This window comes from Arvicanthis niloticus, chromosome 6, assembly GCF_011762505.2.
Source record: "Arvicanthis niloticus isolate mArvNil1 chromosome 6, mArvNil1.pat.X, whole genome shotgun sequence".
NCBI lineage: Eukaryota > Metazoa > Chordata > Mammalia > Rodentia > Muridae > Arvicanthis > Arvicanthis niloticus.
The window spans coordinates 34058917-34079422 of record NC_047663.1 but is presented as its reverse complement, the minus strand read 5'-3'; the positions used below and the strand labels follow the sequence as shown (position 1 = coordinate 34079422).

Here is a 20506-nt window from a genome sequence, read left to right as displayed (position 1 = left end):
CTGCCTGGAGGCTGCCGTGCTCCCACCTTGATGATAATGGACTGAACTTCTGAACCTATAAGCCAGCCCCAATTATATGTTGTCTTTATAAGAGTTGCTTTGGTTATGGTGTCTGCTCACAGCAGTAAAACCCCGACTAAGACACCCTCCAAGGATTGGGGAGTCACCAGCCATGTTTATCAGAGGGAATCACCAACTGTATGCTTCAGAATAATAGCTGCTAGCACTGAGGAGGGTGGTTGGCAGGCAAGACCCTGGTAGCAGAGCCTGAACCAGGGTAGAGAATAGAAATTCCAAATAAATTCATAAGTCAGAAAGCCCTGAGGTTATTGTGGGGTTTGCCTAGGAATTCATAGCTCAGTGAATGACATATGTCTTTATGGCGTAAACGACAGAAACTTTGACAAATGAGAATGTGGGGATGCTGAATTATGTGAGGAAGAAATGGCCATGGTACAGTCTGTCCAATGGCAGCTGTGCATTCCAGACAGTAGACTCAAAAGGAGGGAGGTACAGGGATAGGCAGGTCATCGGCCCAATGTCTTAGGAAGACTATTGTCATTGTGAAACACCACGACCAAAAGGAAGTTGAGGAGTAAAGGGTTTATTTGGCTTATACTTCCACATTATCGTCTATCACTGAAGGTCAGGGCAGGAACTCAAAGCAGGGCAGGGACCTGGAGGCAAGAGCTGATGCAGAGACTGTAGAGTGCATGCACGAGAGGGCTGCTTACTGGCTTGTTCTTCATGGCTTGCTCAGCCTGCTTTCTTATAGCACCCAGGACCATCAGCCAAGGGATTGCCCACCTACTGTGTCTGGGCCTCTTACAACGACCACCAGTTTAGAAAATGCCCTTCAACAGGCTTGCCTACATCCAGATGTTAGGAAGACATTTTCTCAACTGAGACTCTCCTCTCTTTGATAATTCTAGTTTGTGTCAAGTAGATGCAAAACTAGCCCGTACACCCCAGTATACCAGACAGTAGATACAGGAATATATTTATAACAACACTGAACATGTAGCATGTCAAATGCTGTTCTGTGTACTTCAGAATGTGTGGACTAATTACATTCTCACCATGATCCTTTGAGGTAAATGAACAGGCTGGGGAGATAGCTCAGTAGTTAACAACACTAGATGTTTTTCCAGAGGACCTGCGTTTGATTCTCGGCATCCACATAAGTGGCTCACAACCATCTGGAACTCCAGTTCCAGGGGATCTGATGCCCTCTTTAGGCACAGACAATTATGCACGCAAAACACCTAAATACATTAAATGAACTAGACCTTAATTGGCACAAGTAAGGATACTGAAGCACAGAGAGTTAAACGCCTGGCCCAAAGTCATGTAGCAGATCGAAGAAGCCCTGAGGGTTGGTGCCCACTGAAAACTTAATCTCTGTGAACGCATCCTAGGAAGTAGTTTATTGGAAGAACAAGAAGGAACTGGGTGCTAGAGAAGGCTGCTAAAGGAGTGTGGGGGGAGTCGGGAAAGCCTTGTGGAACGGGCAATCTGTGGGGTGGGAGTAATTTCAAAGAAGCCTTAATAGCATCTGGGGTTGCATCAGAGCCAAGAAGTGGGGTGAGCAGGAGGTTCATGGGTTTAGACAACCAGGTGCCTGCCAGGGCCTCCCACCGAGTGTAGCTCCTGGGACGGCTGGGGAAGAAGGCCAGACCACAGGAAAGAAAAGCTAGAATGAGGCTGGAACAAGTAAGAGATATGTGTCTCTATTTTAGAGGAAGTCTGTTACGAATGAGAAGACATTAATAGGGTAATGGCTCGTGGGCAGGGCAGGGTCGGGACAGGATTTATTTAAAAGGGGGCATCTTGAAGTATTGGTAGGCTTGAAGCAAAAAGGGGGCGGTGGAAAGAAAGAATGATTGGAGTCCTCTGAAGCAGGCAGGAAGTCTGGCTAGAGAGCAGAAGGGGTCTCTCACCAGCTGCGGAGAGCAGAGCACAGGGGCTGGAGCAAGGCAGCAGCTGTGGGAAGAAGTGGGGGAAAGGGAAGGATGGACTACAGCTGGAAAGCAATAGAATAGCAAGGAGGGGGAGGGCAGGGGCTGAGCTGACTAACATCTGTGCCAAAGGTGGCCTTTAGATGAGGAAGGAATGGTTTTGAGTTTGTTGCTAGCTTCCATGAGCTAGCCAAGGGACCTGCTGCTGGAGATCTCAGGCAGGCAGCAGATATGAGGGGCTGGGTTGCAGGAGAGACCTGCTCTGAGCCTCTGGGTGCTCAGGAACAGTAGTAGGGGTGAGTGAGGCAGTAGGGGGAGCTGAGAAAAAGCTTCCGGGATCAACCCCAAAGGAGGACATTAGCAAAGCCCACAGACAGGATGCTTCAAGGGTGCCCATCACAGCGACTGGCTGGCTTTGCTAATGACTTTAATGACCATACAGTTAGTAAGCATTCCAGAGACATGCACAAACAGGGAAAATCTCCACATTGGTAGCTCCCAGCCCAGTCCCAAGTCCTGAAATGTCAAAGTGACTGGGACACAGATTAGAGAAAGATTCTGCCAATAAACAGAAAAGTGACAGGTGAAGTTAACACTATAGTATAAGGTGGAAAACTCGATACCATCATCTAGGCTTTACTGGTCAAGAGGATGAATCCTGAGTGCTTGGTGACAGCTCAGGGTCGGCAGCCACATCGGAGCACTCCAGATTCAGAATCTCTAACATGGGGTCTAGGAACCAACTCCTGGTAGTTTGAGGGTGAAGGGGCATGGGTAGAGAGGTACAAAAGATTCTCAGAGGTGAGGCTTCTCTCAGGGTATCCTCAGATTCCACCTTGCTGAAGAAATTACCCTTGACATGCAAATAATGGAAACGCTGGGACCTTGGTTTGTGGTTTTTACCATCAAATGTCTCTTGGGTCAGCATGCCCAACCTTCCCAGCAAAGCCTGCTGGTTGCCAGCCTTCAGAAGAGGAGAGGGGCTGTTTGCAGGGCTCCACACACAAATGGGCAGGCTCTTCCAGGAGGGTTGAGAGTTTTCATAAGATGTTGCTGATTTGACCTTCATCCTCTTTAGATCCCTCCTAGGTAGCTCCACTTCAAAGCAGGTCTTGGTAATCATCCCCTCTGCTCCCTCTTCTCATCTCCAAATTAGTGCACAAAACCAAACCACTTGGAAAATTAGCCAAAGTTGATCGACCGTTTATTAAACCATTAGTGGAACCCCTTGTCCAGGCTCAGAAGCCTTGAAGTGATGGCCAATGTTGAGTGGAGATGTTACTGGGTGGTAACAACTATAAGGTGAACCGGCTGGGACTTTGATTTCCCTCATCAACTCCACAATTTCTTCTGGCCTCGTTATTAGATTTTATTTCCTTTCCAGAACCCTAACTCCACAGAGCTGCCACTTCCCCACATTCCTGGTGTCACAAGGCCCAGAGGTTCGTGCACCTTCTGCAGCCCTCGCTCGGGGCTCCTGGTATATGTCTGCAAATTCAGGTCGGCCTTGCGCTTAGGTCCCCCACTCTCCCAAACCTCCCATGTCTCAGGTCTCCTTGCTTCAACAACCCCTTAAGGTGCTCCCCAAGTCGCCAGAGCCCAAACGCACCGCACCGGGCCATAAAGGATCACCGGTCCTCAAGAGGAGCGGTCCGGGCAGATGGCACGGGAATGCACAGAGGAGACTACTCCAATGTCCTCAGATGTCCCTTGCCCTTTATCCCTTGCCCCTTATTCCTCGCAACCGCATTGGCCTTCCGACCCCTATTCCTGCTTCCCGTTCTGGGAAGAGGGTCTGGGGGTGTCGCAGCCTGAGCCCCGCCGCGCGCGCAGCCCCGCTCCTCCCCGCGCGGCCCCACTTGTGGCCCCGCCGGCAGCTTCGCAGGGACAGCTGCATTTCTCGCCGCCCGCCGCTAGGAAGCCGGCCTCGCCTCGCTTTCTCCGCCTCCCGGCGCCCAGCCGCGCCGCCGCGCCACCGAGCCGGGCCCGCCGCCGCCGCGGGACCGCGCCCCTCCCCCGCCGCCCGGCCCCAGCGGCCCCGCGGGAGCGGACGCGCGTGCGGTGCTCGGTAAGACCCCGATTCGCTCTCGCCGCCCCTAGCGCGAGCTCGCGGGCGCCGCGCTCCACCCCGGCCCGGCGGCCCCACCTTCCCCGGGAGCATCGCCGAGGCGCGGCCGCGAGGGCCGGGCCGTCGCGAGTTTGAGTCCTCGCGCGGTGGCCACGGCTGCCCGGGCGCCCGCGGCAGATCCCCGGCCGCCCTCCCTCCGCGGATTCCCGCCTCGTCCCCGATCCTGGGCGCAGGGGGCGTGCGGAGCTCCGGGCCGCGATCCGAGGGGTGGTCGCCGGCCAGCCGGCGCCGCGGGGAAGGGACGCGAGGCCTTGGGGAGCCCGCTCGTCCCGGGTCTCTGCACCCGGGTTCCCCGCTTTGTGTGGACACCCTCCCGGCTTTGCCCCGGCTTGGGGGCGCAGCCTGAATGGCGATGGCGAGGCGGGGGCCTGGGCTGGGAGCTGAACTCCTTTTAGGGGGAGGGGAGAATCGTTTCCTGCTCCCGCCGTGGTCACCAGTCGGCTCAGCCTTTTCTGGTCCCACCCGGTCCCCTGGGAGCTGCGTCTCTCCGCGACCCGGCTGGAGAAAGTTCAGAATGCGCTGTCCCCGCCCCTGCTCCCCCGCCCCTCGGACTCTAAGTGCCTGGGGCGCTGAGCTCCAGGGGGCCGGGGCTTGCCTTTATTCCTTCCGTGCTCTTGGTTTTTCTCCCTGAGTGGTTGGTGGCTTTGCATCCCAGCACAGGCTTGTCCATTTTCTCCCCTTAATAAAAAGTTTTAGCTTCAAGAAATTTATACTGCTATTAAATTCCTGGAGAGGGTGTTTTAAGGAAGAGAGATTTTAGATTTCCTTTATTTGTTTGTTTATTTGCTTATTGTAAGAATAGAGGCTGGGGAATATTGAGGGGTATAGTGATGAGACACCCTAGAGGTGATGTCGGATAGAAGACCATGTGCCTTGATCTCCACCTGTTCTTCAGGTAGCCTGAAACCCTGGAAATACACCTTGCAACACCCTGAGCAACAGCCCAGGAGAAGGGGTTCTGGAGGTGCTCTGGGCCTCTCAGGCCTGCTGTTCTTTACAAGCTGACAGAGTTAACTATGCTATTTGAAGGAAGTGTATGATACTAGGAGTCTCCTTATAGATGCCATCTCATTATGAAGTTTGGCCCCTGCTGGATCAAATGTGAAGTGGGACCTCAATTTAAATGGAGGGTAACACCTTTGTGCAGCTGGCTTGGGCCACCAGAGGTTGAATCCAGTAGGGTTGGATTGGAAATGGCCCGTCCACCTTCTCCTACTGGAAGGAGCGGGAGACAAGGAAACAGCTGGGTACAGTCTTGGCAAGCAGAGGCTCTGGGCAGTTAGGGGAAGCTCAGGGCTGGTGAGAGATGGAGAAGACCAAGTCTGAGGGTTAGAGCAAGGGCCTCTTTGTGATCTGGTGAAAGCTATACCCTAACTACATCCCTAACATGTACAAGTGTTGGAGCAGTTCATGTCCACTGTCAGAGGGGTAATACGCCCCCTTGGAACTAGGGCTCTAGTTAAGATCCCTGTGTTAGAGTTTGCAATCTAGTCCAGTTCTTTCGGAGCAGATTCCTCCTTTGTGGCTGGTTAGTACATAATCCCAGGGGACCAAAGTAGAACTATTGTGAGGTTCTTTCTCATGCCACTTTGAACTTGTGGCCATGGAGACCTGGAAGCTCTGGCCCAGCTCCCAGCTCCCTCCTGTTAGTTAGAGGACAGGGGCAATTGAGGTGGCCGTTCTCCCAGGGCCGAGCTTGCTGTCTGTTTGGTGGAGAGGTCCTAAGCACTGTGTTAGGGTCACAGGGGGATTGAACTTGAGGGAAACAAAAGGACAAATGTGTGTAAGTATAGGAGACATTTTAAGGAGCCCCAGTTTGTCTTAGGGACACGAGGGGTCTTATGGAAAGCATTTGTAAGTGTGGAAGAAGAGGCTTCTGGGGAAAACAATCTGGGTATTTGCAGTTCTTTCCATACCTTGAGACTTCAGAACACAAGTGGAGGACAAACAAGCCATTGGGGTTCATCCCCTGTGCAATCCCAAAGACAGTGGTTCTGCGATTCTTACCCATAATGCTCTGGATGCTGGGCTGTTGGGGTGCTCTGCAGGTGTCTGTTCATCTACACCTTCTTGGGATCTGGAGGAATCCAGGATCTTCCATGTCAGACATATCTGCCTCAGTACTGAAAAGTCTTTCTTAGGCTCACACCATCTCTGATGGACTAGAGCATCCAAATGTCCTTTTAACGAGGCCGCTAACATTGTTTTTAAAGCCAGTCACAAACAGTAAATGCAGAAACAAGGCTTGGAACTCCCATCTCAGAAAATGCAACAATGGCATTTTTGGTTCTAGTGTGAGAAGAAGTTCTGACTCCACAGATCTAACCTGCAGCCCACCGCACCCCATGCCGTCCAGTGCATGGTGAGTTCTCTTTACCTATTGAGTACAGGGCTTGGTGTGCAGCAGCATCTGTTTTATTTCTTCAGAGTTCCCTAAAGTCACCCTGCTGTTACTAAGCAACAAAGCTAAGAATTTCTCAGAGCCTTGGGCTCACCTCTGACCAGGCAAGGTGAGCTGGAGCAGGAGGTGCCTGGGGTTTGCTGGCTCCTGCATCATGACAAGTAACAGATCTGATGACCCAAAATGACTGGGATCTAGCAGTCCCTGATATGGGAGTTGGAAGGTGTCATGGTGGCATGCAAGGCTCTAGTGGCCAGGACTTACTTTTCTGCAGAAGCTCTGGCTGTCAGACATTGGTGGGTAGACTCAAGATGTGAGTTGCCCTGGGTGCTCCGTTGTCTAATCCTGTCTGCTTCCAGCCACCCAGAAATACTGCCAATGTACCAGCGCAATAATAAAGTCTTTCCTAAGAAAGCAGCTAAAGTGCTCATCTTTGAAGGAAGCCATGGGGCTGGGATGCAGCTCAGTTGGTAGAGTACTAGTGCACTTTCCTAGCATGCACAAAACCCAAGGTTCAAGCCCCAGCATCCAATAAACTGGGTATGGTGGCGTAAGCTTGTCATCCAAGCCCTGGGGAGGTAGAGGCAAAGGGATCAGAAGTTCAAGGTCATCCTTGGCTATATAGAGAGTTTGAGACCAGCCTGGGTTATGTTAGACCCTGTCTCAAAAAAAAAAAAAATTCATAAATATAGCTGGGAGGTGGTAGCGCACGCCTTCAATCCCAGCACTCGGGAGGCAGAAGCAGGTGGATCTCTGAGTTTGAGGATAGCCTGGTCTATAGAGTGAGTTTCAGGACAGCTAAGGCTACACAGAGAAATCCTGTTTTGAAAAATCAAACCAAAGCAAACCATAAACCCATTCACAAACAATAGATGGGGTAATTGCTTGGGAACATAACTGCCTTCTTAAATATATATATATATATATATCACTGCTTTTCTGTCATGGGGGTATCAAGGATCTTCAAGGAATTCTTGGCTGGACACAGAGGTCTAACCTGTACTTCAGGAAGCAATCAAGCCATTTTTTATGCCCATTTCTACTAAGAAATCTTCATGGTTTGGTTTGGTTTTGTGGTGCTGGAAATTGGATTCAGGGCCTTGCCCCTGCTAACTACGCACATGCTCTGCCACCGAGTTCCACGCCAGCACCGTGGCTTACAGGATTCCCAGTACTTACTTAGACATCCCTTCCGGGCTCTCGATTTGACTCTGAAGCTTTATAAGTGCTTCCGGATCTCATTCTTAGAAGGTGTCGGAGGACCATTTACCCCGGACAGAATGAGTTTCTTTGATAGTTGCTGTTATTTCTGCATGTGGGCTCAAGAGCTCTGAAACTTGCTGCTAAGGAAATAATCTTTGGTCAAAACTGTAGAGGCTGAGACAGATGTGGTGTTAGGGGGAGGAGACAATAAGTGGAGGTGTATGGTTGCTGAAATGTCAGAGTGAGATAAGAAGCTTGAAATGACTCAGTGGGGTTGAATGGCTTGTCTTTTAATGTTACTGTTGGTCTTGAGGGACAAGGTACCTAGTGAGGGTGTGGCAGGGTAGGCAAATTAAGAGGGAAGTGGAGTGACTAGTAAAGATTTTCCTTCCCGTGAAGGAAGAAGCATGGGGACTGGGTATATGGCATAGTAGATAAAAGGTCTACACACACACACACACACACACACACACACACACACACACACACACACAAGTAAAAACATAATCTCACTCCACCAAGAAGCCAGTCCTTGCCATGGTCAGATGTATTCTTTTTGTTTTGTTTTTGTTTGCTTGAGACACGGTCTCACTCTGTAGCCCTCGGTGGCCTGAAACTTGCTATGTAGACCAGGCTGGCCTCAAACTCAAATATCCACCTGCTTCTGCTTGATGGTGTGTGTATGTGTATGTGTTGTTTTAAAGAAAATTGTTAAAGATTCATTCATTTTGTGTCTGAGTGTTTTAGTGCATGTACACCACTGTGCCCCTGGAACTGCAGTTACTTACAATCATTGGAATAGGTCTGGTAGGTTCTCCTTAATACAGTTCTGCTACCATGTGGCTGCTGGGGATGGAAATTCTGTCCTCTACAGGAGTAACAGTTGGCCTTAACAGCTGAGCCATCCCTTCAGCAAATCCTATGTGTTCTTAATTCTCGGGCTGGAAAGATGGCTCAGTGGTTAGGAGCTTTCTCATGAGACCCTATGAGGTGACGTTCATTTCTCAGGTGAGGAAACAGACCTAAGAGGTAGCAAGGAACTAAAAAACATGCCTCAGGTCATGTATCTCAACGTGGCAGAGTTGGGGTAGGTGGGAGTAAGGCGGCTGTGCTGTACTCAAGGTCTGCCAATGCAGTGTCTAGGCACTGGAATAGGTCTGGTAGGTTCTGCTGCCGTGTGGGTGCTGGGAGTGGAAATTCTGCTAAGAGTTGCTGGCCAGGCAAGCCAGGTAGGCCTGACCTAGGACACAAAGCTCACCAAGGCGGCCCTGTTCTCAAGAGGCTTGCAGTCCAGTAGCAGGATAAACTGTCAGTCTAGCATTTTAATCACCCTGGCTGTGAGGAGATGAAACACTGGCACCTGGAGTGTAGCTCAGGGGTAGAATCCTGATGTGAAGCCCGGAGAACCCATGCCCAGCCCCCATAAAAATGAAAAACGAGGTAAAACACGGAAGAAGAGGGTAATTGCCAGTCAGAAGTGCTGCTGGAGCAGACAAGGCTTGTTGGGGGAGGGGACTTTTGAGTGGAGTTCAGGTAAGTGGCAATTGTCTTCCAGGCACTCCATCTGGCTCCAGCATGTTCTTGCTCTGAGATGCTAGTACAGCCCTTTGGCTGGCCTGTGGCATGTGAGGCATGTTAGGTGGGTTTTTGTTTTTGATCCTGTAAAATCTTTGCTAGGTGAGGCAGGAACCCTGAAGTGTGGTCAATTTCCTGGATACATTGGGGTTGTTTCTTTGTCTTTGCAGGTTTTTGTTTTGTTTCTTATTTTTGGTTGTTATTTATTATTTTATTTTATTTATAAGTACACTATCACTGTCTTCAGACACACCAGAAGAAGGCATCAGATCCCATTACAGATGGTTGTGAGCCACCATGTGTTTGCTGGGAATTGAACTCAGGACTTCTCTCGAAGAACAGTCAGTGCTCTTAACTGCTGAGGCATCTCTTTTGCCCTTTTGTTGTTATTTTTGAGACAGTTTCTCATTTTAGCCCAGGTTGACCTGAAACTTACTATATTGGCCTAGACTGGCCTTGAAGTCAAACACTCTGTCTAGCTCCGCCTCCCAAGTGTTGGGATTATACTTGTAAGCTACTGTGCCAAACTTGAATTTGTTTTGTTTTGTTTTGAGACATAGTCTTACTTTGTAGACCAAGCTGTCCTCAAATTCACTCTGTAGCCTAGGCTGGGCCTCAAACTCCTTTTGCCTCTTCCCTGCCCTAAAGTGTTGGGATTATTAGCCACCATGCCCAGCTGCTTTTTGTGCTTTTTCTTTTTGATGATTATTTTTAGTTATGTGTATGGATGTTTTGCTTGCATGTATGTTGGTATACCACATTCATGCCTGCTGCCTGCAGATGCCAAAAGAGGGCCATCTAGTCCTTGGAACTGGACATACATATGGTTGTTAGCAATCATGTGGGTGCTGAGCATCAATCTGGAAGAGTTGCCAGTGCTCTTAGCTGCTGGGCCGTTTCTCCAGGCTGGTTTTTGTGGTCTTCAATAGCTAAGCAACAGTCACTTCTCATAATGCCTTCAGCGAACACACTGAAGAGACGGATGTCTCTTAGCTTTGATGCTAAGAACACAGCAGTTCACTAGACAGAGGACCAGAGGTGAATGAATTTAAATCACAGAGTGGGGATGTGAAGAAGATAGAGGGAGGATGTTCCAGATAAGCTGTAATGAGCGAGAAAAGTGGCTCACAGGAGCAGAGGGGAACGCCCTACCCCCACCTCCGAAGGGCTTAGGAAATAGGAACAAGATTCATTTATCTTTGTGGTTTAAGAAGTTCATCTGCAGACAGAAGGATGAAGTGGAGGCCCCTAGAGGTCTGTGCTGTATCAGTGATAGAGGGATGAAAGCTGGAATTTTTGAGGTAGAAGGTTGCTCAAATCTGGCTTAGCCTCTCCTTGTGGTGTGGAGTTGTTTAAGAATGCTGCGTGACAGAGGGCAGTTGGTCCATGAATTTAGAGTCAAGACGTAAATCCTACCTACTCAGCAGCTGGAACTCATGCTTTGCCTGGGTCCCTGTTACAGGAGTGCTCTCTGGGAGTGACCTGCAGCCCCATAGGATGGAGTCCAAGCCTTGGGAAAAGAGGCAAGCAAGCTGGAAGTAACTGGACATTTGTCAGTAACTGGCTGCAGAATCATCCGCTCTATTCAAACGACAATTGTGCTTGGGGCTCCTGGGTTATCAACTTCACTTTCTAGTCAGCTCCCTGAGCTCTGCACGGAGACAGGGGCCCTCAGTAAACCCTGTAGAAGGAATGAGCAAACAGTAGCTAATCCAAGTTAATTCTCTGTGACCACTTATTTGCCGAGCCTATGGTACAATCATTTCATGATTGCTCCCAGTGGCAGAAAAGGATCCTGATAGGCTGAGGGGCAAGGGCAGGGTTAACAAAGTACATCTGGAAAGCCTTCTCAAAATGTGTAATTCTTCCAAAGATCATCAAGGGCAGGCATGTTCATTTATTATGGCTTTTTCCTTTCCCCCGAATCCCGCTTCAAACATAAAAGGCTTCAACATTTAGGGAAAACATGCATTATGACAATCTCAGCACATTTAACAAGATAGCTACAGTAGTGTCAGAAGAAAACATGCTTGCTCTCAGAAGGAACTCATTAAGAATAAATCAGACTGGGCACATTGGCACACACCTTTAATCCCAACACTTGGAAGGCAGAGGTGGGCAGATGGATCTCTGTGAGTTTGAGGCCAACCTGGTCTACATGGTGAATTCCAGGAGAGTCAGAGCTTAATTAATCAGGGAGGCATAGCGGTACATGCCTGTAATCCATGTCGGGCAGCTTATAACCACCCATAACTACAACTCCAGGGGGGTCTGATGCCTCTGACCTTGATGGGCATCTGTACTATCTGTACTTCATGTGGGTGCATGCACACAACACACACACACAGAGAGAGAGAGAGAGAGAGAGAGAGAGAGAGAGAGAGAGAGAGAGAGAGAATGAATTTAGGTATTCTTTTTTTTAAAGCAGGGCTGGAGAGATGGTTCAGCAGTTAAGAGCTTTGCCTTTTCCAAAGCTGGATTTGGAGCATTGCTCAGGCAAAGATGCTTTGTGGTTGTGTAGGGTGACCAGGCACAGGAAATGATTTCACTTGGTTTGGGTCTGAGATTGGTTTCAGTTCCAGGCTGTACCAGGAGCGGAGTGCTAAGAGAGTCAGGGAGAGGCCCAGTGGAAGGGAATTTCCCTGTTGTTTGTGTACAGAATTGACAAGGTGGGTGGACAGGGGATTCCTGGCTGAGCAGGGAAAAAAGGTGACTCTGAGATGGAACCAGAAAGCAGCCGTGAGTGACTGGAAGCTAGGCTGGCACAATTGGTGTAGGGATTAAGTGGGCATATGAAGATATATGTGCAGGTCAGAACTGCCCCCCCCCGCCCCCCCCGCCCCCCCGCCCCCCCCGCCCCCCCGTTGTAAGACAAGAAAGCCACAGGCTTAGGCAGTAGGGAAATCTTACCCACAAATGACCTGGGTGAGGTAGCTTTCCCACAAAGAGGTGGAGAAGGCAAGCTCAGCATGGTCAAAGGTAATTACATCTTGTGCTGGCATCCTTGAGACTAGCCCCTTCTGTCTACAGAGATGGCCCGGCAGCTGAGTACTCTCTGTTCTTCCAGACAGCTGAATTCCCAACTTCTGTGTCAGGTGGCTCACAAGCACCTGCAACTGTAGCTCCAGGGAAATCTGACTCACTTCTCTAGCCTCTGAGGACACACGTGTGGCATGCTATCACACACACACACACACACACACGACTTTCTCTCACATATACACTCTCCCTCTCTCTCTCCCTCTCTCTCCCCCCCTCATACACACACAATTTTTTAATATTACTTATTTTATGTGTATGATTGTTTGCCTGATAGATATATGTGTACCACACATGCTTAGTGCCCTTGGAGACATAAGAGGACATCATTAGATCCCCTCAAACTGGAGTCAGTTGTGAGCGGCTTACACAGCAGCTTACATGAAGCTGGGAACTGATCCTGGGTCTTCTGCAAGAGCAGCAAGTGCTCTTTAACTGCTGAGCCATTACTCCAGCCCCTACAAATGCTTTTTTTTTTTTTTTTAAATTAACTTTTAAGGATTCATTTTATTTGCATGTATATGCACACATACAAATGTGTGTATGTGTGTGCACGATACGTGTGCAGGTGCCCTTGGAGGATAAAAGAGATTGAATCCCATGGGAGCTGGAGTATGAGCTGTTCATGAGCCACCATGTGAGTCCCATGGAAGAGCAATGCATGCTCCTGACCTCTGATCCATCTCCCTAAGCTTCAAATTAACAAAAAAGGGAGGGGGCCCAACCCTTCCATGGGACATAGTGGCACATACATACCTGTAATCCCAATTTTCAGGAGGTTGATTAGTCTGAAGCCATTCTGGGTTGTATAGTCAACTCCTGACATGAACAAATATAACTAGCCTCTGATGGGTAACATTTTCTTGCATTTGACTCTCTTTATTAAACACACACACACACACACACACACACACACACGTTGAAGAAGTAATCGTTGGAGACTTGCAGACCTTTGCATGCAGCAGAAACTCTGAGACCTTAAGCTGTCAATTTTCCCAAGGCAGCTTGGGGCCAGCCTGGTGGTTTCACTGAGACCATCATTACCCTAGGAAGTCAGAAGATTTCCTCCTGCCTGGTTCTGGGTGAGGCATACACAGATGTTTTTGTCCATCTTAGGGAGTTAGAACATCCTGCATTTGATTTTTTAAATTTTTTTTTTCTTGAGACAGGGTTTCTCTGTGTAGCCCTGGCTATCCTGGATTTTGTTCTTTAGACCAGGCTGGCCTCAAATGCTGGGATTAAAGGCATATACCACCATCTCTTTCTTTCTTCTCTCTCTCTCTCTCTCTCTCTCTCTCTCTCTCTCTCTCTCTCTCTCTGACTTGATGAGTTTAATCGGGATTGCTAGCATGAGCTTGTGTGTGTATGTGTGTGTTATTTACCAGAGCACAGGCAGCTTCCCAGTGGCTACACCACTGAAGAAAATGCCTCTTGCCCAGCCACCATTAACATCCACAGCTCCTCGGCTCGTGCTGTCTTGAGTAACATGGAAAACTTGTGACAGAGTATGTACAGAAGCCTTCTGTTAAGTGTTGATAGTGGACCTGAAAGATGTAGCTCGAACCCCTTGCTAGATCCTGTGAGACCTGGGAAGTGGAGGGCATCCTTGTGTTTAAATCATTTCTGCACACACCATTGACCAGCATTTAGAGGTTTCACCAGATTCTTTGCCTGTGCTCAGGAGTTTGGAGGTGTGTGTGATATCTCCATTGAGTTCTTCTCAGACTGGTAGTATCCATAAGCAAAAGCAGCAGGGTGGCCCTTCGTGCGTCAGGGAAATGCCCCTGTAGTTTGCTTGCTCTGAACCCAGGGTGAAGACAGTGCAGATGTTTTTAGAAATATATGAGTTTGGCAGGCGTTCACTGTGAGAGACCATGCCTACACAAATGCTTCCCAAGTGATTTATGCTGACCTTTTACAGAGTTGCTGACAGCCCGGGACCCTCCCGAGAGAGTCTGAGACACTCTGGAAGCCGGTGTGGGCCCTAGCCTTGAGTTGTCTTCATCACTTTTGGAGGGTGGCATCCTTTCCCTAAGGATGCTCTGGAGTGTTTTTCCTAGACTATGAGAAAGAACAGAAATTAATTTTGTTTGGCAAGCTACACATCACTCCCTTGAGACACTCACTGCCTTTCTGGGGGCCCAGAGAGTGGAAACTGGATTTTGATGCTGACACTTGAGACTGCTCAGATTTCCCTGCCAGGAAGAAGGAGCGTGTTAATGAGCGGGAGTTTTGAGTGTGCAAATTGGAACACACAGATAGAGCTCCTGTCGAAGCTATGCCATGTAAGGCAGCACCGTTCTCAGCAGGTCATGTTGCTTTCTAATCTTGTGCTTCCTCTCTCTCTCTCTCTCTCTCTCTCTCTCTCTCTCTCTCTCTCTCTCTTTCTTTTAAGATAGGGTCTTGACAGACCTCATGGAACGTGACTTTAGTGCCAGCACTTGGAAGGTACAGACAAGTGGATCTCTGTGAGTTTGAGTCCACCCCAATCTACATAGTGAGCCCCCACCCCCCACCCCAGCCAGGGGTACATGAGACCCTGTCTCAAAAATAAAAATAAAAACCAAACCAAAACACAAAAACAACCTACAGAGATCTGTCTGCCTTTGCCTTCAGAGTGCTTGGAGTAAAGGCGTGTGCCACCACTTTTGGAAGAAAGTAGTCCTGTTCAAACTGAAACGTGTTACGTAGGCCAGGTTGGCCTTAAACTTGTGATCTTCCTGTTCTTCTGCCATCAGACTGCTGAGCATGAGCCACCATACCCACTCCCATGTGTACTTGGGCTTTGCCACTGATAGTACCCTATCCCTGAATCTTGTTCTTGGCTTTTCTTCTACTTTTTATTCTGAGCCTGGATCTCACTAAGTCATGAAGGCCAACTTTCAGTTTATTCTGTAGCCCACGAAGGCCTTGAACTTGGAGATCTTCCTCCCTCCGTCTCATGAGTAGCTGTATTTCATGCCTGTGCCACCACTAGGCTCAGCTCTGGTGTATTATTTTTTCCACAACAACAAATGGCTGTAGAACATACTTGTCAAACAGAAGTAGAATTAACACTTTCTATGGCACAGGACTGCTGTGATGGTCCAGTGACCAGTCATATTTGTTGTATGCTTACTGGATGCCAGAAGGCTTTCTATCCATGTAGGAGTCCTACTGTATTTATTATTATTATTATTATTATTATTATTATTATTATTATTTGCTGGAGGAGATAGAATTGTTATTATTATTATTAAAGATTTATTTAGAGAGACTGTGTGTATGTGTGCACTTTTACATCAACCTCGAGGTAGATGCAGAAGTCAGAGGATAATTATCCAGGAGTTGCTTTTCCCTTTGGTGGCCTTTCATTGTTTTGAGCTAGGGTCTTTTGTTGTTTTGCCAATTTTTATCGCATCTCGCAGTCAGAATGTAAGATTACCAATAGAAAGCATCTGTCTGCCTTTTTTGTTTGTTTGTTTGTTCCAGGAATGCAACTCTGGTGGCCAGGCTTCTATGGCAAGCACTTTTGCCTGCTGAACTCCCAGAGGTCAGATTGTTACCAGTTTACAGGAGGGAATGAAGGAACACAAGGAAATTGACTTATCTAAAGTCTTCTCCCTAGGTAGTCGAGGAGGTGGGATTTGAACTCAAAAAATCCCTGCTGGGTCTATACACATTTCACTAAGGTGCTTTGTCATGCAGTGAGTTAAGGGAGGGATAAACTGAACCTGGGGCAGATTAGCTGTTCAGATCTTAAGTGCTCAGCTCACGGTACTGGGAGGAATGAGGAGCTGAGCGGAGGAGAACTGTTTTTGGAGTTCCGAGGAAACAGCTGTTTCTAAGTTTGGGATGGAGCTGAGGAGATTCTGTAGGGACAGAGAAGGGCCTTCATCAGGTAGTTTTTTACTCACTGCCTAGAGAGGCTGCACCCTTAGAGGTTTAAGATTCACAAGCCCCACCCCCACCACCATAGTGTGCATTTGGAAGCCAGTCTTTAAACGGGAGTTAGCCCAGCTTCAATGGGCGTAGGGAATTCAGCAAACTGCCAGAAACAGTGGATTCTTGAGACAGGGAAGGAAAAGATGTTCAGTGTGTCTAGGTGACGAGCCACGGAACAGCTTGTGTCCAGTGGATGGAGGGCTGGGGACATGGATGCTTCTCTTTTCTTAAGAGTTGATTTAATAAGGGAATGAATCATCCTGTTAGTTTTTGTCCTTGAAAAGATAGAATTCCGGTGACCTGGCATTTGACTGAAGCCAGAAGCCGTCTGTGTCTGTCACCTAGACAGATGCCTAGGCCTTGGCAACTCCTGGCCAGGATGCAGTCCCTCCAGAGGCCTTGGAAAGGCCCTTAGCAACCTGTTGTTACTCTCTTGGTGGTACTCTTGGTAGTACTGTCTCCTGGTGGGGTTCTGAGGTCATAATAAAGGGATACAGTGTCATTCAAAGTAAATGGCTAGGGCTGGAAAGATGGCTCCTAATAAGGACCTGGGTTTGATCCCCAGAACCCACACACCAAACAGGCAGTGGTCAAAATAACAAAATAAGGGCTGGAGAGCTAGCTCATCAGTTAAGAACCCTTGTTACTCTTACTAAGGACCTGTCTTTAGGACCCAGCATCCACATGCTGGCTCTCAACCATGCATAACTCCAATTCAAGGGGATCCAAAGCCTTCTGACTTCCATAGCCACCAAGCACATATGTGGTACACATATATACAACAGGCAGACCACTCATATACGTAAAATAAAAAAAATAAAATATAAGATAAGAACAAAAGATAGCCCTGTGCGATGACACACTCCTAATTCCAGCATTTGGAAGGCTGAGACAGACAGGCTCTGTGAGCTCTAGGTCAGCCCATGCTACATAGTAAGAACCTGTCTCAGAAACAAAAACAAGCCAGGCATGGTGGCGTGTATTTATAATCTCAGACCTGGGGAAGTAGAGACTAGAGGGTCCCTAGGACTTGCTAGCAAGCCAGCCTCTTCTGTTTGGTGAGTTCCTTATCAGTGAGAGAGTTCATCTTACTGGTAAAAAGTAGCTGGGCAGTGGTGGCGCATGCCTTTAAACCGGGCACTCAGGAGGCAGATTTCTGAGTTTGAGGCCAGCCTGATCTACAGAGTGAGTTCCAGGACAACCAAGGCTACAAGAGAAACAAAAAAACCAAAACAAAACAAAAAGTAGACATTCCCTGAGGAACATGGCCCAAGGTGGCCTTCTGGCTTCTACATATATGCACACAGACACCACACACACACACACACACACACACACACACACACACACACACACAAGTAAAGGACCAGTGAGCTCACAATGATAGTTATGTTGAAGATATTGGTATAAAAATTCATTCTACCACGAATTCTGTAATCTTTGCCTGTAAGCAAAGCTCAATGTCCAATCCTCAGTACTAGAAAAAAAAATCATTCTAAATGTCTGAAACTAGACAGTGGAGAAATAGTTTGACTTTCTGGGATATGAACAACCCCATCCCCTGCCAATGAAGGCAGCAGACCCCTTCTGTGCTAGTGCCGGATTCCCTGGACTGTCTGTGGGGACATGCTGTTCTCTCTCAGACTCCAGCTGCCAGCCTTTCACGTGTGTCCTGCCCAGCCTGTAATCTGGCTGTGGGAGACTGAGGAGCACATCCTGTTCTGAGCCAATCTCTGTGACCTCTCCGTGGAATGCTGACCTGTGACCTCACCTCAGACTCAGAGCTGAGTGAGATCTCCAAGGAAGTGAGAAGGGTGCCCAGCAGGAGACCTGAGGGTGCCATGAGAACCCCCAGATGTTTAGGAACATTAGCAGGGTGACTCCATGATTCCATTTGCAGACCCCGGCTGCTGGTCACACATTTCCTAAAGTGCTTGTTTTTTTTTTTTTTTTTCTCTGTGTTCCATTTGCCTTTGCTTCCTTCCTGTCCCCAGCCAGCAGCACTGGCTGCTCTGAAGAGCTTCCATCTGGAAGAAGACCTGCTTTGTTCAGACATTTTTACTTATATAATCTAATTTAGTTCTTACACTAACCGGTGGCCAGTGATTGCTGTCATTTTGGATATGGGAACTGAAGTTAGCAGGTGTTCATTTGTCCAAGCAACAAACCTACTTTCTGGGTGGAATTTTGCTTGCTTGAGTTTTTGCTTTATTTGTTTCTTTGTTTGTTTGTCTATTCATTCATTTATTTTGTTTTTGTTTGTTTGCTTGTTTATTTTGAGACTAGGTCTCTATGTAGCCCTGGCTGTCCTAGAACTTGCTGTGCAGACCAGGCTGGTCTCTAAGTTAATTCACAGAGATCTACTTGCCTCTGTCTCCTGAGTACTGGGATTAAAGATGTGTACCACCGTGCCTGGCTTTGATTTTATTTGAATTTTTGAGATTGGGTCTTATGTAGCCAAAGCTGACCTCAAATTCACTATATATCCCCAGGATGACCTTGAACTTCTGACAGTGTTCCTTTATCAGGCTTTGTGCCACGATGCCTGGCTTGTGCAGTACTAAGAATAGAACCCAGGGCTTTAAGTGTGCATTGGAACACACTACTGAGCTATACCCCTGGCCCTTTGATTCACACTCTTATTATAATAAATGTTAAACACATGCAGAGTGTCAATACAATGAATTTTCTTGTACCTACCACCAAGCCCTGCCATATGCCTTTGAGTCAGCTAGAAGAAGGGCTCCTTCCTCCAAGGTCCTCAGTCTGGTAAGCAGAGGGTGGGCTGAATTCCAGCCCTCTCTGTCCCTCTGGCTGGGCACTTTGTGCTGGGAACAGCCTATGTAACTGTATATGACAACCCTGCCTAAGAGTCTTTCTTCTCAACTTGCTTTTGGCATAACAAAAAGCACCAACAGCCAGACACCTGGCGGAGTGTTGATTGCGATGGTCAGTGCTTTGCTAAGTGGGACACAGGGAGAAAAGCTCAGACGACAGGGACTTTCCCACTTCATAGTAAGCCTGGAGACAATTCCAGAGGAGACTGCTTATATACAGAGGCAGGAGGAGACAGATGAACTGTGTCCTGCTGCTCCTATTTCCTGCAGCCCTCCTGTTGTCTCCAGGATGCTCCTGCCCCCACCACGGATGCTTCCCCTTTCCCTTCTGTGCCTGAGGGACAAGGGACGTGCTTGTCAGTGGCCACCACAGTCCCAGGCTGGCAGAAGGAAGTAGGTGGAGCTCAAGGTGTGAAAACCTAGCGTGAACTGCTGCTTGGCAGCTACCCTCCTGGAGTGCCTCACTGGAACATTCTCAGCCCCGGGTGGCTAGCTTGTTTGAGGCTCTGCTTAGTCAGGGGCTGGGTGGGAGTACTACTTTTGCACCTAGAGAGCTTTTTCTTTGAGTTCCAACCAGGCCCTGTGGATCATCAGATGTGGGGCTTCTTCAGGGTAGCCAGTGTGTGTGTGTGTGTGTGTGTGTGTGTGTGTGTGTGTGTGTGTGTATTTTTAACTGCTGTGTTCTTGGCTATGCCCAGCGCCGTACTTGGTATTGGTGTGCGAATACTCTTCAGACAGATGTGTTACACAATTAATGTCACACAGCATCCCATGGAACAGAGAAATGTGCCAGAGGGCCCAGGCTGCTGCTTCATGCCTCTGATTGCATCTCAGGGATACCCAAACTCTGACGAGTGGCTTGACACAGTTGAGGTGTGGTTTTTTGTTGTTGCTTTTTGAAACAGTGTCTGTCTCTGTAACCCTGCCTCTCCCGGAAATTGCTATGTAGACCAGGCTGGCTTCCAACTCAGAGACCTGTCTTCTTTCTGCCTCTCAATGCTGGGATTAAAGGGGTGTGCCACCACATCTGGTTCCCGGTGCATTTTGCTCATGGAGAATCTGATGTGCCTGAGGTAATCTTGACTTGTGACAACTCCGTCTGGAACTTGGGACTTTCAAGGCGATGACAGGAGCAGAAGAGGGAGGAGGAACCATTTACTTAGTAGGCAGAGGCAGGTGGATATCTGCAAGTTCAAGGCTAGCCTGGTCTACATAGAGAGTTTCAGACCAGACTGGACTACATGGTGAGAATTTGTCCTCTCCTCCCATTTGTAAAAACTATTTACTCATCGTATCTGTATGTGTGTGAGCATGCTTTAGCACTTTTACCTAAGCTATCTCAGGCTCCTGCTTTGTTTTTAAGACAGGGCCTTGCTATGAATCCCAGCCTGGCCTGGAATTTACTCTATACCCAAGACTGCTCTGGAACCCTTTACCCTCT

General features: G+C 48.4%; 1 protein-coding gene across 3 annotated transcripts in view; it reads left to right on the top strand.

Annotated features, from left to right (window-relative positions):
- Positions 1-3910: 3910 nt before the first annotated feature.
- The window catches only part of Cuedc1 (CUE domain containing 1), a 91233-nt gene continuing 74637 nt past the window's right edge, over positions 3911-20506 (top strand). For all 3 annotated transcript variants that reach the window (XM_034505712.2, XM_034505711.2, XM_076936051.1), the window contains exon 1: positions 3911-4026. The gene's annotated coding sequence lies outside the window, so the exon portion shown is untranslated. The remainder of the gene's footprint in view (positions 4027-20506) is intronic.